Genomic DNA, 12,617 nt, shown 5'->3' with positions numbered 1-12,617 from the left:
GCCGGCTCATGAGAACTGAGTTTTGTCAAGTCATTGTTACAAGCTGAACTGTGTCCCACCCCCTCCACCATGTTCAAACCCTAAACCGCCTTCCGCCCCACCCCTCTTACCTGAGCGTGACCTTATTTGGAAACAGGTTCTTTGCAGATGTAATCAAGATGAGGTCATATAGGCTTAGGATGGCTCTGAATCCAATGACTGGTGTCCTTGTAAGGAGAGGGGGATTTGGAAACTGCAGATGCACATACAAGGAAAAGGCCATGTGAAGACAGAGGCAGAGACTGGAGGGATGTGTCTGCAAGCCAAGGAATGTCAGGATTGCCGGCAACTAGCAGCCCAGCAGCGAGGAGGCAGGCCTGCAACAGATCCTCCCTTGGAGCGTCCAGAAGAAACGAACCCTGCCCACACCTTGATTTCCGACTTTTGGCCTCGGGAACCGTGAGAGAACACATTTCTGTGGTTTTAGGCCCCCCACTTGGTGGTAATTTGCAATGGCCACCTGAACGAAGGAATATAGTTACTCTCTGAAACCTCTTCACCAGCTTTGACGTGTGGTCCCTCTCTAGCTGCTTCAGAGTCCTTTCAAAACTTCTCTTTTCCAGGCGCCTGGGTGGCTCAGTCGGTTAAGCGTCCGACTTTGGCTCAGGTCACGATCTCACGATTTGTGGGTTCGAGCCCCGCGTCAGGTTCTGTGCTGACTGCCAGCTCAGAGCCTGGAGCCTGTTTCAGATTCCATGTCTCTCTCTCTGACCCTCCCCTGCTCACACTGTCTCTCTCTCTCTCTCTCAGAAATAAATAAAACATTAAAAAAATAAATTAAAAAAAAAAAAGAAAAGAAACTTCTTTCCACAGCAGACCCAGAGCTGTTACTGCGGCTCACTCCACCCACTGGCCGGGATCCCCTGGCTGCACACCCCTCGGTCCCCAGCACTGGGCAGATCTGGGCTGAGCCCCCAGCTCCCCTTGGTCCCTAGCCTCGGTCATTTTTAGCAGCTGGAGGGCCGAGCCAGCCTGGCAACAGAAAGCTGGGTGGCAGAGGAGGGTTAGGGCAGGGGTAACCTCTCCAAATGTAGCCGCATCTGAGGAGTAAGGCAGAGGAAACACAAGCCCACGCCACCGGTGCTGGGGGCCGGTGCTCAGTGACACAAAACAGACAGCCAAGCGGCCCTCTGAGGACAGCGAGGTCATTTTGGAGCTGACTCACTCAGATTGGCAGAGAAGAGCGCACAAGGAGGAAGCCCGCTTCCCCCCGAACCAGAAACCAGTGAGGTGCACAGGGCGGGCCCGGGAGGCGCCGCTCGGCCCTTCATGGGTGCAGGCCGGTCTCCTTTCTCAGGGCACCTTCAGAGCGGAGGCATGGGGTGGGGTGCGGGCGGGCTGGCCACCGCAGGTCCCTCAGCTGCTCACTGCATGATCAGGAACAAGAGTCTGGCCATCAGTTGCTTTATTTGCAGGATGACCACCTTTGCCTCCAGTCCCCAGGAAGCTCCAAGGGCTCAGGGATGAGAAAGACCCGGCACAGGGCCTGGCATGAAACTTGCACATTAATGGGGAAAAAAAAGTTTTTTTAATGTTTATTTATTTTTGAGACAGAGAGAGAAAACACGAACAGGTGGGGAAGGGGCAGAGAGAGAGAGAGGGGGACAGAGGATCTGAAGTGGGCTCTGCACTGACAGCAGAGAGCCCGTATGGGGCTCAAACTCATCAACCTTGAGATCGTGACCTGAGCTGAAGTCGGACGCTTAACCGATTGAGCCACCCAGGCTCCCCAGTGCAAAAAAAAAAAAAAAATTAACATCAAGTCATTTTCAATTGCAATTCCTTTGGCTTTTGAGGATAAATCACTCTGAGCAGGAGGTTGGGAGGGGAAAGCAACTTAAGTATTTTTTTTCCAAAAAAGGAAAATACATTTTAGTTTTTAAAAACGACTGCATTCTGGGGCACCTGGGTGGCTCAGTCGGTTAAGCGTCCGACTTCGGCTCAGGTCATGATCTCACGGTTCATGGGTTCGAGTCCCTGCGTCGGGCTCTGTGCTGACAACTCAGAGCCCGGAGCCTGCTTCAGATTCTGTGTCTTCCTCTCTCTCTACCCCTCCCCCTCTCAAGAATAAGTAAATATTAAAAAATTAAAAAAACAACTGTGTTCCATTAATTCTAAGATGCACTTTTTTTTTTTTTACATTTTAACATCTCAAAAACCCAGATGTGTCTTACTAATTGGTGACAGGTTGTAGCTTAATTGGTAACAGTTTTCTTTTATGGTCCTATATAAAATAATGGTGCCTTTCAATCAGTGGCATCTTAGCTTTATGAAATGTGGTGCAAACTGGTCTGTGTATGAAGTTTAGACCCAGAGCAGTGTACATAACAACAGCTTCCCGAATGGTATGCTCCACCCGCACCCTAACACAGCAGTGTGAAAGTGCCTGCTTCTGGTTTTGTTCTCTTTAATTGCCAGCAAATCTCCCCCGACCAGTCACCCACACCTCCTCCAGTGCACCAGAGCCAAATTCATGCTCCCCTGAAGTCAGCAACACGTTACAAATTTCGTGATCAGTCACCTTCCCCTCCCCCTCCCCCAGTCGGTGTGCTGGTTCTCCACTGCTGCTCAGCCCCGTCTGGAGCCCAGTGCCCTGGGCCGACCAGAAAGCCAGGGGCTGAGGGAATCAATGACTTCAGCTTAACAAGCAAACAGAAAAAGGTATGTGCTGGGGCGCCTGGGTGGCTTAGTCGGTTAAATGTCCGACTGTCGCTTAGGTCGTGATCTCGCGGTTCGTGGGTTCGGGCCCCGCGTCGGGCTCTGTGCTGACTGCCAGCTCAGAGCCTGGAGCCTGTTTCAGAGTCTGTGTCTCCCTCTCTCTCTGACCCTCCCCTGCTCACGCTGTCTCTCTCTCTCCTAGAAATAAATAAAAATATTAAAAAAAAAAAAGGTATGTGCTGTGTGGCTTGCAAGTGACAAAAATCAGGGAGATGTGGGGCCTAAAGAGAGACAGCCATGGCAAATCAGAAACATGTGTCTTGCACAAGGGCAGGCTTTTCCGCCCACGATATGATTTAGCAGATCCATCGGGAGCCCTCACGCTCGGCTCCATGCCCACTTAACCAAACTGGGAAGAAGGAGGCACAGAGTTGCATGATAAGCCCGGGTGGGCTCTGGTGAAAAGGTGGCGGCTGTCAGGAGCCCCGGGCAGGGAAAGGTTCGGAGAAACACATTTTTCAAAGGAGAAGGGGAAGGTGACTGGTCCAAGGTCATTTGACTAATGATCAGCAGAACCAGTCAGGCATCCATCGGGTCTGGTCACTCGGTGAGCAAATCTAGGGCTCTGTCCGCTATGCCACGTGGCCTCCAAGGGCGATGCCCTCCTCCTCCCATCGGCAATGAACAAAATCTGCGGTGCCCTGAGCCTCGCTCCACGGCCTTCTGTAGATTACAAGCTCAGTACAAGACCACCAGGAGGAGGCGGGAAGCACACCAGCCTGGGGGCCCACTGGCCATGAATGAGACTTCTGTTTGCCTGCCCTGTGTGTCTGGAATTTTGTATGAAAACAATGAACTGGAAGGAGGCGAGAGCATGTTCTCCAAAGCAAGGCTGCCACGCACCCCTCCCTCGCTTTATAAAAGACCTGCTTTGTTTCGAGGAAAGCAAAGGAGAAGCTGGGGGATGTGCTTAGGTTTGGGGGAGTTCAGGCGTTTGGGGTTGACAAGCCAAGGCCTGGGAGGAGGCAGAAAAGTCAGGAGCCCAACCAGAACCTGGGATTTCAGGCTCTGACGATCTTTGTAACTGCTCTCGTATTTGTGCAATGCCTTGCACAAACTTGCAAATTGCTTTCTCAGACATTTTCTCAGTAGAGTGAGAGGCTGGGGGAAGGACAAAGAACACTTCATCCTTCTCCCCTGCTGTCTGGTGGTAGCAGTGTGCCACGCACCGTGGTTTTCTGCTTTGTCCATCACTGTCCCCGTGGCTGGGAGTCTGGCAGACTGAGCTGGGGTCCTGGCCTCCCTGCCTGCTAGCTTCAGGACCTTGTGTGAGATAAATGAATCGTGGTGCCAGCTGCAAAAGGGAGAATGGCCGTGGCTGTCCGGCAGGGTGGCTGTGAGACCGAGCGAGCCCCTGGGGTAGGGGAACTGGCATATGGTAAGAGCTCAAGTGACGGTGGGCCATTAGCTACATGGCTCGTGAGCGGTTGGCAGTAAGGCTGGGCACATGGCTTAGCCTGAAAGCCTCTGGGTATGTTGCCTGGATGGAAGTGCCATCCAGAAAAACAGGATGTGGGGTGTCAGGGGTGGGCAGCATCGCATCAGGCAGGCTGTGGATTGAGTGATGCTCCAGGTAGGGAGGGGACCACAGGGTAGGGCGGGGGTGGGGGTGGGGTGCTGGTTGACAGAGTCCAAGGAGGTGCGTGGCTGTTCACTTTAACTGTGACACACAAGCGCTGAGATCAACTGAGGCCCAGATTATATCACTCCTCTTCCTCAACGAGTCCCCATCTCACTCAGAGGAACAGCTACAATCCTTACAATGGCCTGTAGGGCCCAATACAGTTGGGTCCCCACTACCTTTCTGAACTCCCCTCTGGCCCGTCTCTACCTTATTCACTCTGCCCTGGCCACGCTGACCTCTGCTTGCCCTGAAACACGACAAGCATGCTCCTGCCACACGACTCTTGCACATGCTCTACCGTCTGCCAGATATTCACGCAGCTCCCTCCTTTCCTTCAGACTTCTGCTCAAATGCTGCCTTTTCAAAGAGCCTTCTCTGACCACTTGATAGAAAAGAGGAATCTGCCACTGGTGCCCCCATCTGCTGTACCCTGCTGAATTTTCCTCTAGATCATTCATCAGACCATGACATGCTTCATCATACATCCAAGTTTGTTATCTCTCTCTCCACATTAGAGTGTAAGTCCTGTGAGGGCAAGGATTTTGTTTGGTTAACTTGCTAGTACTTAGCACTATGCCTAGCATGCAATGGGTGCTCAATAAAGTATTTGTTGAGCGAATAAACCGCTGTTAAGAGAAAACAGCTGGCTGCCATACAGTGGTATGGCATGGGTCATTTTGGTTGTCTGCAACTACCATTTGTTGGCAACAGCTTTGTGCCAGGCATTGGATTAAGCCCTTGACATGCGTTAGCTTCTTTAACCAGGTACTATTACTATCTCATGTTCTGGATGAGGAAAGTGGGTCTCAAAGGTTGGTCCCCTTACTCAGGGAGTAATGGCAGAGCCAGAAATAGGTCTAGTTGTGACAACCCCGGGGTGCGGATTCCCAGCTACACGTGACACTTGTTCCTTGACACCAGGACTCCAGTAGGCTTACGAGTGATCTGTGTCCCTTCTTCACATTTTTTCACATTTATAAATTCTCTTTGGCAATAAGCAGGTATGAACTTTATAATCAGAAAGAGGAAAAGGTTGATCTGCCTGTCCCTCTGTCTCAGGGCATCACCAAAGCCTTGGGGATGCTAAAAAGGGCAGCTGCCCACGGCCCTCCAGGGAGCCTCTGAGTCCCAGAATCTCTGGGCACCTGGTTAGGAGCAGGGGGGATGTGGGAACCCCAGCTGCAGGTGATGACGGCAGGAAGACAGCTTCGGGGCCGGGGTGAAGGGAAGATGGAAGATGGAAGAGAAACCTTCCTCCATAGGGCAGTGTGCCTCCTGGCTTCTCCCGGCCTCTGGTACCACACCGACAGCAAACACGCGTCAAGGTCTCGGGCTGGCTTGCTTACCCGATGCCACTTCCCCAATCATGCCTGGCTTTGGTGCTGTGACGAGGCTCATATTTTCACCCAGAAAACAACAGGCAGACTCTTCTGAGAAGAGGATCCAGCCCCACCCCTTGGTGTGGGCTTCTGTCACTGCCAGGTCTAGTCAGGAGGAAAGGGCCGCTGTAACAGTGCCACTAAATCCTTCAGATCCACGAGAACCTCCTTTCCTCCTCAGTAAGCACCTGTCAGGGCCAAGAAACCGCATTCCCAGTAAGGAGTAAAAAAGCCAAATGAATGTCCTTGTTTCTAGAAAATACACACTAAAGCCTACTGGGGGATAGAAACATGATGGAGGAGTTGACTTTCTCAAACACTTCAGAAAGAAATGCGTGCGTGCACGCACACGCGCGTGTATGTGTACAAATACACAGAGTGAGAACGCAGATGGGGCAGAGTGTAAATAATTGGTAAATCCGGGTGAAGGGTGAATGTGAGTGGGTTCCTTGTGCCATTCTTGCAACATTTCTGTACGTCTGAAATCACAAAATAAAAAGTTACAAAGCAAAGGAACTACACCTGTGAGGTGTTCAGAGAAGGCAAGCAAAGGGTCCAACTCCTTTTCTTGTGCTCAACTGCCCGGGAACTGGAGAGACTGGTGATCACCTCATCCTTCTTCCCATGGGTCAGTCTGGACCCCCTGAAGCCTCCCGGAATGGAAAACATCCTGCTTGGACAAGAGTCTTGCTCACAAAGATGCAATAAATGCCCCGCCCGAAGCTGGGATCTTCGCAAGGGATCGGAGGAGATAACGGGAAGGGGAACTCGGGAAGCTCCCCGTGGGACGGCAAGGCCGGGCCAACATGGAGAAAGTCTGGAACTCTCCGGACAGGCTCCCCAGGGCAGCGAGGGCTGGAGGGCAGCAAGGGCGAGTGAGGCACAGCCCTGCCCTCGGAGCTCACGGCTTAATGCGGGGGAGAAGCTACACTCAGGTGACTCCCGGTGTAGGAAGAAGTCTCTCAGGGGCTGAGAGCGGGGATGCTGCCTAGGGAATTCTGGGAGGAGGCTGGCAGGGGCTGAACAGAAACAAGAATGCCCTGTGGCACGGCCTTGTGACAAACCCCCTTTCTGCTCGAGCCAGTTTGCGGGCTCCTCGCCACCAAAAGCGCGAATCCTCCCCCGCAGTGGGGGCAGCCTTTGCACGGTCAGGGGCACGCCCAGGTCCCTCTGCGTCAGCCAGTTCTCCCACCTGAAACCCCTCTTCCCGGTGTCCTCCCAAGCCCAGCTCTTCTGCCAGGGCAGCTCCAGCGTACACGAAAAACAATTAGACACTTTCCTGCCTCCCCCTTGCAATGCCTTGCTGTTATGGCCCCGATAAAATCTCTCCTGCCTGTCAAGTTCTGTTTGCAAGTCTTGCCCCCTTCCAATTTCTCAAGCTGCTCTCCAGAGAAGTCATTTGCTCCTGCAACACTGTGAGTCAACAACACGATTTGGCTGTTCAAACATTTAATGCTCCCACAGTATGGCATGGACAGGAAGCTATTTTGTTTTCAATGTTTATTTTGAGAGAGAGAGAGAGAGAAAGCGAAGAGCATGAGCAAGGAAGGGACAGAGAGAGAAAGGGAGAAAGAATCTCCAACAATTTCCATCCTCAGCACAGAGCCCAACGCAGGACTCAGCCTCGTGACTTCAAGATCAGGACCTGAGCCGATATCAAGAGTCAGATGTTTAACCCACTGAGCTGCCCAGGCACCTGGACAGGAAGCTGTTTTGAACTGACCAATCCCACCATGCTCTGTGGCTCAGATCTTTCTGGGGACCTTCTTGAGAACACGGACGCACTGAGCATGGAGGGCAACCTTGTCGCTTGAGAAGTGAGGGAGCCAAGCTCAGTCACCGGGCCTTCTGTTAGCTTGGAGAGGTGCACTTCCAGTAGTTGAAGAGCCCTCATGGAAGGAATGGAGTCCTGGCTAGATCAGAACAAGGACCAATGCAGTGAGAGATTCAAGGTCCTAGGCTGGAGTGGCAAGGAATACTTGTCATTACCAAAAGCTGCCACATGAGGGAGCTAGAGGAAGGTGGGGGAGCATGTAAAGCTCTGTCTTGGCCTCCATCAGAAACTCCCGTGTGCAGCCATTGGAACAGCCTCCAGTGGTCTAGGGAGACCTGAGAAAAATAGGGGCAACATGCTGAGGTTTTCATAAAGCTAGTCCATTTTCCTTTCTTGATACAGGTCCACAATCCAAAAGGCTCTGAAACCAAGTTTTCTGGTTTGGCACCAAAACTCATTTGGCAGTAGCCTTTACTTATTCCACTTTGTGGAATATTCACATGGTTCCCTGCAGAAATTTGACATCTTATTACAGATTGTTATATGTACCATATTACCTTTCAAAAATGTAAAAATCTTTCAATTCCCAAACAAATTTGGCTTCCAGGGTTTTTAAAATTTATTTTTGAGAGAGAGACAGAACATAAGCAGGAGAGGGGCAGAGAGAGAGGGAGACACAGAACCCGAAGCAGTCCCCAGGCTCTGAGCCTGTCAGCATAGAGGCCAACGTGGGGCTTGAACCTACGAACCATGAGATCATGACCTGAGCTGAAGTCGGATGCTTAACCGACTGAGCCACCCAGGCGCCCCTGGCTTCCAGTTTCATAAGGAATTATGGACCACTCTTAGGTAGGTGCATCCTACTATTTAAGTGTATTAAGGCCTTGTTTAATTAAATGATTCCAGTAAATAGCAGCTGGGGTTTTTTTTTTTGTAAAAAATAAAAACAAAAAATGTTATTGCTTGGTAAAATTAAAGGCTGGCAGCCTTCTGTCTTACTCCAAGATTTCTGAAACATTTTATTGTTCTGTGAAGTCCGACTCTGGCATAACGCACTTCTGGCTCTTTATAAATCTAGTCTTGATTAGAGCAGAGGTTGCCAGCTGGTAGCCCCGCCGGCCAAAGGGAGCCTGCAGACATGTTCTGTCTGCCTCACACAGGGCATTCTCCCCTCCCCTTAATCTGGAAAGTGAACACGAGGTCCAGTTTTCAGTTCTCTTGAAAATTCAGAAGATGCTGACAACGGTCCCGCCCGATAGAGCATCAGCTGGACCTAAGAGGCAGGCAGACCTCTCTGCTTTCCAGCCAAACCCTTTCTACAGACTGGAGTATCCAGTTTGCTTCGCTGTCACTGGACAGACAGGCGAGAAGAGACGGCCCTTTCTAGTTAGGAGGGCTGCTCACCAGTTCCGCAGAGGCCAGCGCCCAGCCAGTCCCCCACCCAAAACTAGAGGGCCGCTGCTCCAGGGAACGGACGGGCGGGGAGGAGAGGGGACCTCGTGCAACTTGCTCGGCTCGGTGCGCTCCTTCGCTGACCCGCTCCTTCCCACAAAGAAACTCCTGACAGAGCTGCAATGACCAGGGACACTGTCACAGCCTGCCGGGCCCAGCTGCTGAAAGCCTGTATGTGATAAGGTCCTTTGCCCAGAAGGACGGCAGAATTGTGAGGAGACAGTTTCAAAAGAAGGTATTAGTGCACTGAAAACACCTTTTTAAGAAGGGCACAATCTAAAGCAAAATAAATGTGGTGATTTTGGGTTATTCAACTTATACCTGTTCAACCAGAGCTAGTACTTTGGTCACTGTGGAATTTGTACAGCTAAAATATGCTTCTAAGTTTATTTACTTTGAGAGTGAGAAAGCATGCACCTGGATGTGTGAACCAGAAAAGGGCAGAGAGAGAGAGAGAGAGAGAGAGAGAGAGAGAGAGAATCCCAAGCAGGCTCCATGCTGTCAGCACAGAGACCGACATGGGGCTCGAACCCACAAACCATGAGATCATGAACTGGGCCAAAATCCAGAGTCGGATGCTTAACCAACTGAGCCACCCAGGTGCCCCCAAATATGCTACTAATATAGAGACAGTCTGCTTAGTGGAAACAGAAAGTAGAACTCTTTTCTTCAAATACAAAGCATGGAAGACAACATAAGAACCACCCATGGACCTGTCATCCAAAATGAACTTTTTTTTTTAAGGAATAAAACATTCATTTCAGTTAGAGCTGGTGTCCTGTCTCTGCCTCTCCTCCACTTCTCTAAATCTCATTTCCTTTCCAGCACCATCCAGAAGCAAATACACCTAGTTAGTATCTCTATTGTCACTAGTTACACCTTTCCTACATAGACAAGAGTGGTGGTTGTTTTTCATTCAATATTGTTTTAACTGTAGCAGAGTTGATACATACAAACCCATTCATTAAAATTAAGTTACTGTTGGATGGTGTTCCTTCACACAGCCACAAACCACAATGTATCTGTTTCCTTCCTGATGGACATGCAGGCTATTTCTCCGTTTTTGCTATTCTCTAGCATGCTTTCATGAATAAGGATCCTTGGACATATTTCCTTGCGCATACACATCTGAGTTTCTCCAATATAAATAATCAGAAGGGGGACTGTTGCTCAGGCTTATCCATTTTCAATATTAAGTAAATATTGTTCAATTCTCTCCCAAGAGGCCCTATCAGGTTACAGTCCTACCCACAATACTATTTTTCTACACCTTTGCTAACACTTAGCATTGTCAGACCTTCATTTTTTTCCACTGTGAAGATGCATGTAAAACATCTAAAAATTTTAAAAAGCACAATAACAAGCAAAATAAAGACAGTGACTTTTATGATACGCTACCTTATTAGAAATTCGCATTTCCTTGAATGGTCTTTCTGTATTTTATTAGTCATCTGGATTCTTTTTCTGAGACATGCCGGTTCACAGCCTTTGACCATTTTTCTTTTGAATTTTTCTTACCAGATTGTAGCTACATATAAATTTGGGATACTAATCGTTAATATATTTGTTAATTTTAATGTTTATTTTTGAGAGACAGAGTGTGAGTGGGAGAGGGACAGAGAGAGAGAGAGAGACAAAGAATGCAAAGAATGTGAAGCAGGCTCCAGGCTCTGAGCTGTCAGCAGAGAGCCCGACATTGGGCTCAAATCCACAAGCTGTGAGATCATGACCTGAGCCAAAGTCAGACGCTTAACCGACTGAGCCACCCAGTGCCCTCTGTGTTATATATTTATGTATATGTTACAAATATCCTCTCCCATTTTGTCTTTTATTAAATACTTTTCTTTGTATAAGTTTTTAATGTTAATATAGTTGAGTTTATTTTTACCTACGTTGACTCAACACCAAGGTCATAAATTACTTGTCCCACCCTCTTTTTTCACTAATAATTTGTCTTTAATTTGCTTGGCATTGTTTGTAATTTTTATTTTATTATTTTTTAATGTTTATTTTTGAGGGGGGAGGGGCAGAGAAAGAGAGGGACAGATGATCCAAAGCGGGCTCCGAGCTGTCAGCAGAGTCCAATGTGGGGCTCAAACTCATAAACTGTGAAATCATGACCCGAGCCGGTTGGACAGTTAGCAGACTGAGCCCCCCGAACCCCAGTGTATACTTTAAATAAGGCCAAAAGTCTGTAAAAAACAGTCTTCCTCTACAGTCAAATTTACATCCATGGAAACAGAATGTTTGCTGGGACTAATCGATTTTATTCCAGACTGGTGAGCACATCATCATACTATCCACCAGAGGCTACCACTAACATCTAGAAAGTAGAGCTTCAAGTCGACCTGAAAACAATTTCTACTTCCTTTATCTAACAAGTATTTGTTGAGTATCTAATATGTGCTAAGCACTGTACTAAGCTCTAAATGCACCAAAGTGAGTTAAGCCCCAGGAGTAGTCACTCCTCAGGGGCTCATGGTCTAGTGGGGAAGGCAGAGAAGGAATGAGCAATTACAGCGTAGGGAAGGAGGGGTAAGCTGTGAGAGGTGCACCTAGCCCAGAATGTCCATTAAAAACTATTCCCTCAGTTTCTCACATAATGGTTGAAGATGAAGGACATAGTTTTAAGAGATCTACTTTGAGAAATCTTGATAAAAGCTTCTGAACTTAGGTTGTAGGTATGACAGTTACCTTGAAGCACAAGCTTGAGAATTCATCACCCAAAAAACTCCATTTCCTAAGTGCTGTCTTGTTTCGGACTTTCTACAACTCATTTGGAATCAATAATATCAGTGACACAAGGGAAAGATGTAATTCCTATAAAAGCCTTCTTAATTTGTCCGGTTTGATACATTTCATACAGTCTGCCCATGATCTAGGTTTCCTAATGGGAAGTTAGGTGAGGAATCAGTCTCCAAACTGGCTCTCAGTGATCCCTGCTGCCTCTTAGTATCCATGCCCTTGGTTAACCCTCCCAAACTGTAACTGGGTCAGTCTATGTAACCAACCAAATATAGCAGAGTGATGTTAGGTCACTTTAGAGATTCAAAAGACTTCCCATCACTTGTCGTGGGGGAATGCCAGCTGCTGTGTCTGAGTGGCCCTATGGTGAGGCACTGAAGCCTTAGGCTAACAGCCATCTGAACGAAGGTCCTCCAGCCCCAGCTTGATTACAACTTCATGAGACCCTGATCCAGAACTCTCCAGCTCCTGGGTCCTCAGAAACTGATAATAAATGTTTGCTATTCTGGGGCACCTGGGTGGCTCAGTTGGTTGAGTGTCCGACTCTTGATTTCGGTTCAGGTCATGATCCCAGGGTCATGGGATCGAGGCCCGTATCATGCTCTTCACTGAGTGTGGAGGCTGCTTAAGATTTGCTCTCTCCCTCCCCCTGCCCTTCTCCCCCACTTGTGCACCCTCTCTCTCTAAAATTGGAAAAAAAATCTTTAAAAAATAAAAAACTAAATGTTTATTATTTAAGCTGATATTTAGGGCTAATATGTTATAGGACAATGAATAACAAACTAAAAAACAGGTTTTGAGACCAGAAAAACAAATAAGTATTCAAAGACCGGTAAACTAGAGCACGCAGAAGGTACTATTTTCTCCAGGTGCAATCACAGTACTT

Source organism: Hyaena hyaena, unplaced genomic scaffold (assembly GCF_003009895.1).
Source record: "Hyaena hyaena isolate Hyena2069 unplaced genomic scaffold, ASM300989v1 scaffold_212, whole genome shotgun sequence".
Classification (NCBI taxonomy): Eukaryota; Metazoa; Chordata; class Mammalia; order Carnivora; family Hyaenidae; genus Hyaena; species Hyaena hyaena.
Note: the sequence above shows the minus strand (reverse complement) of the source record.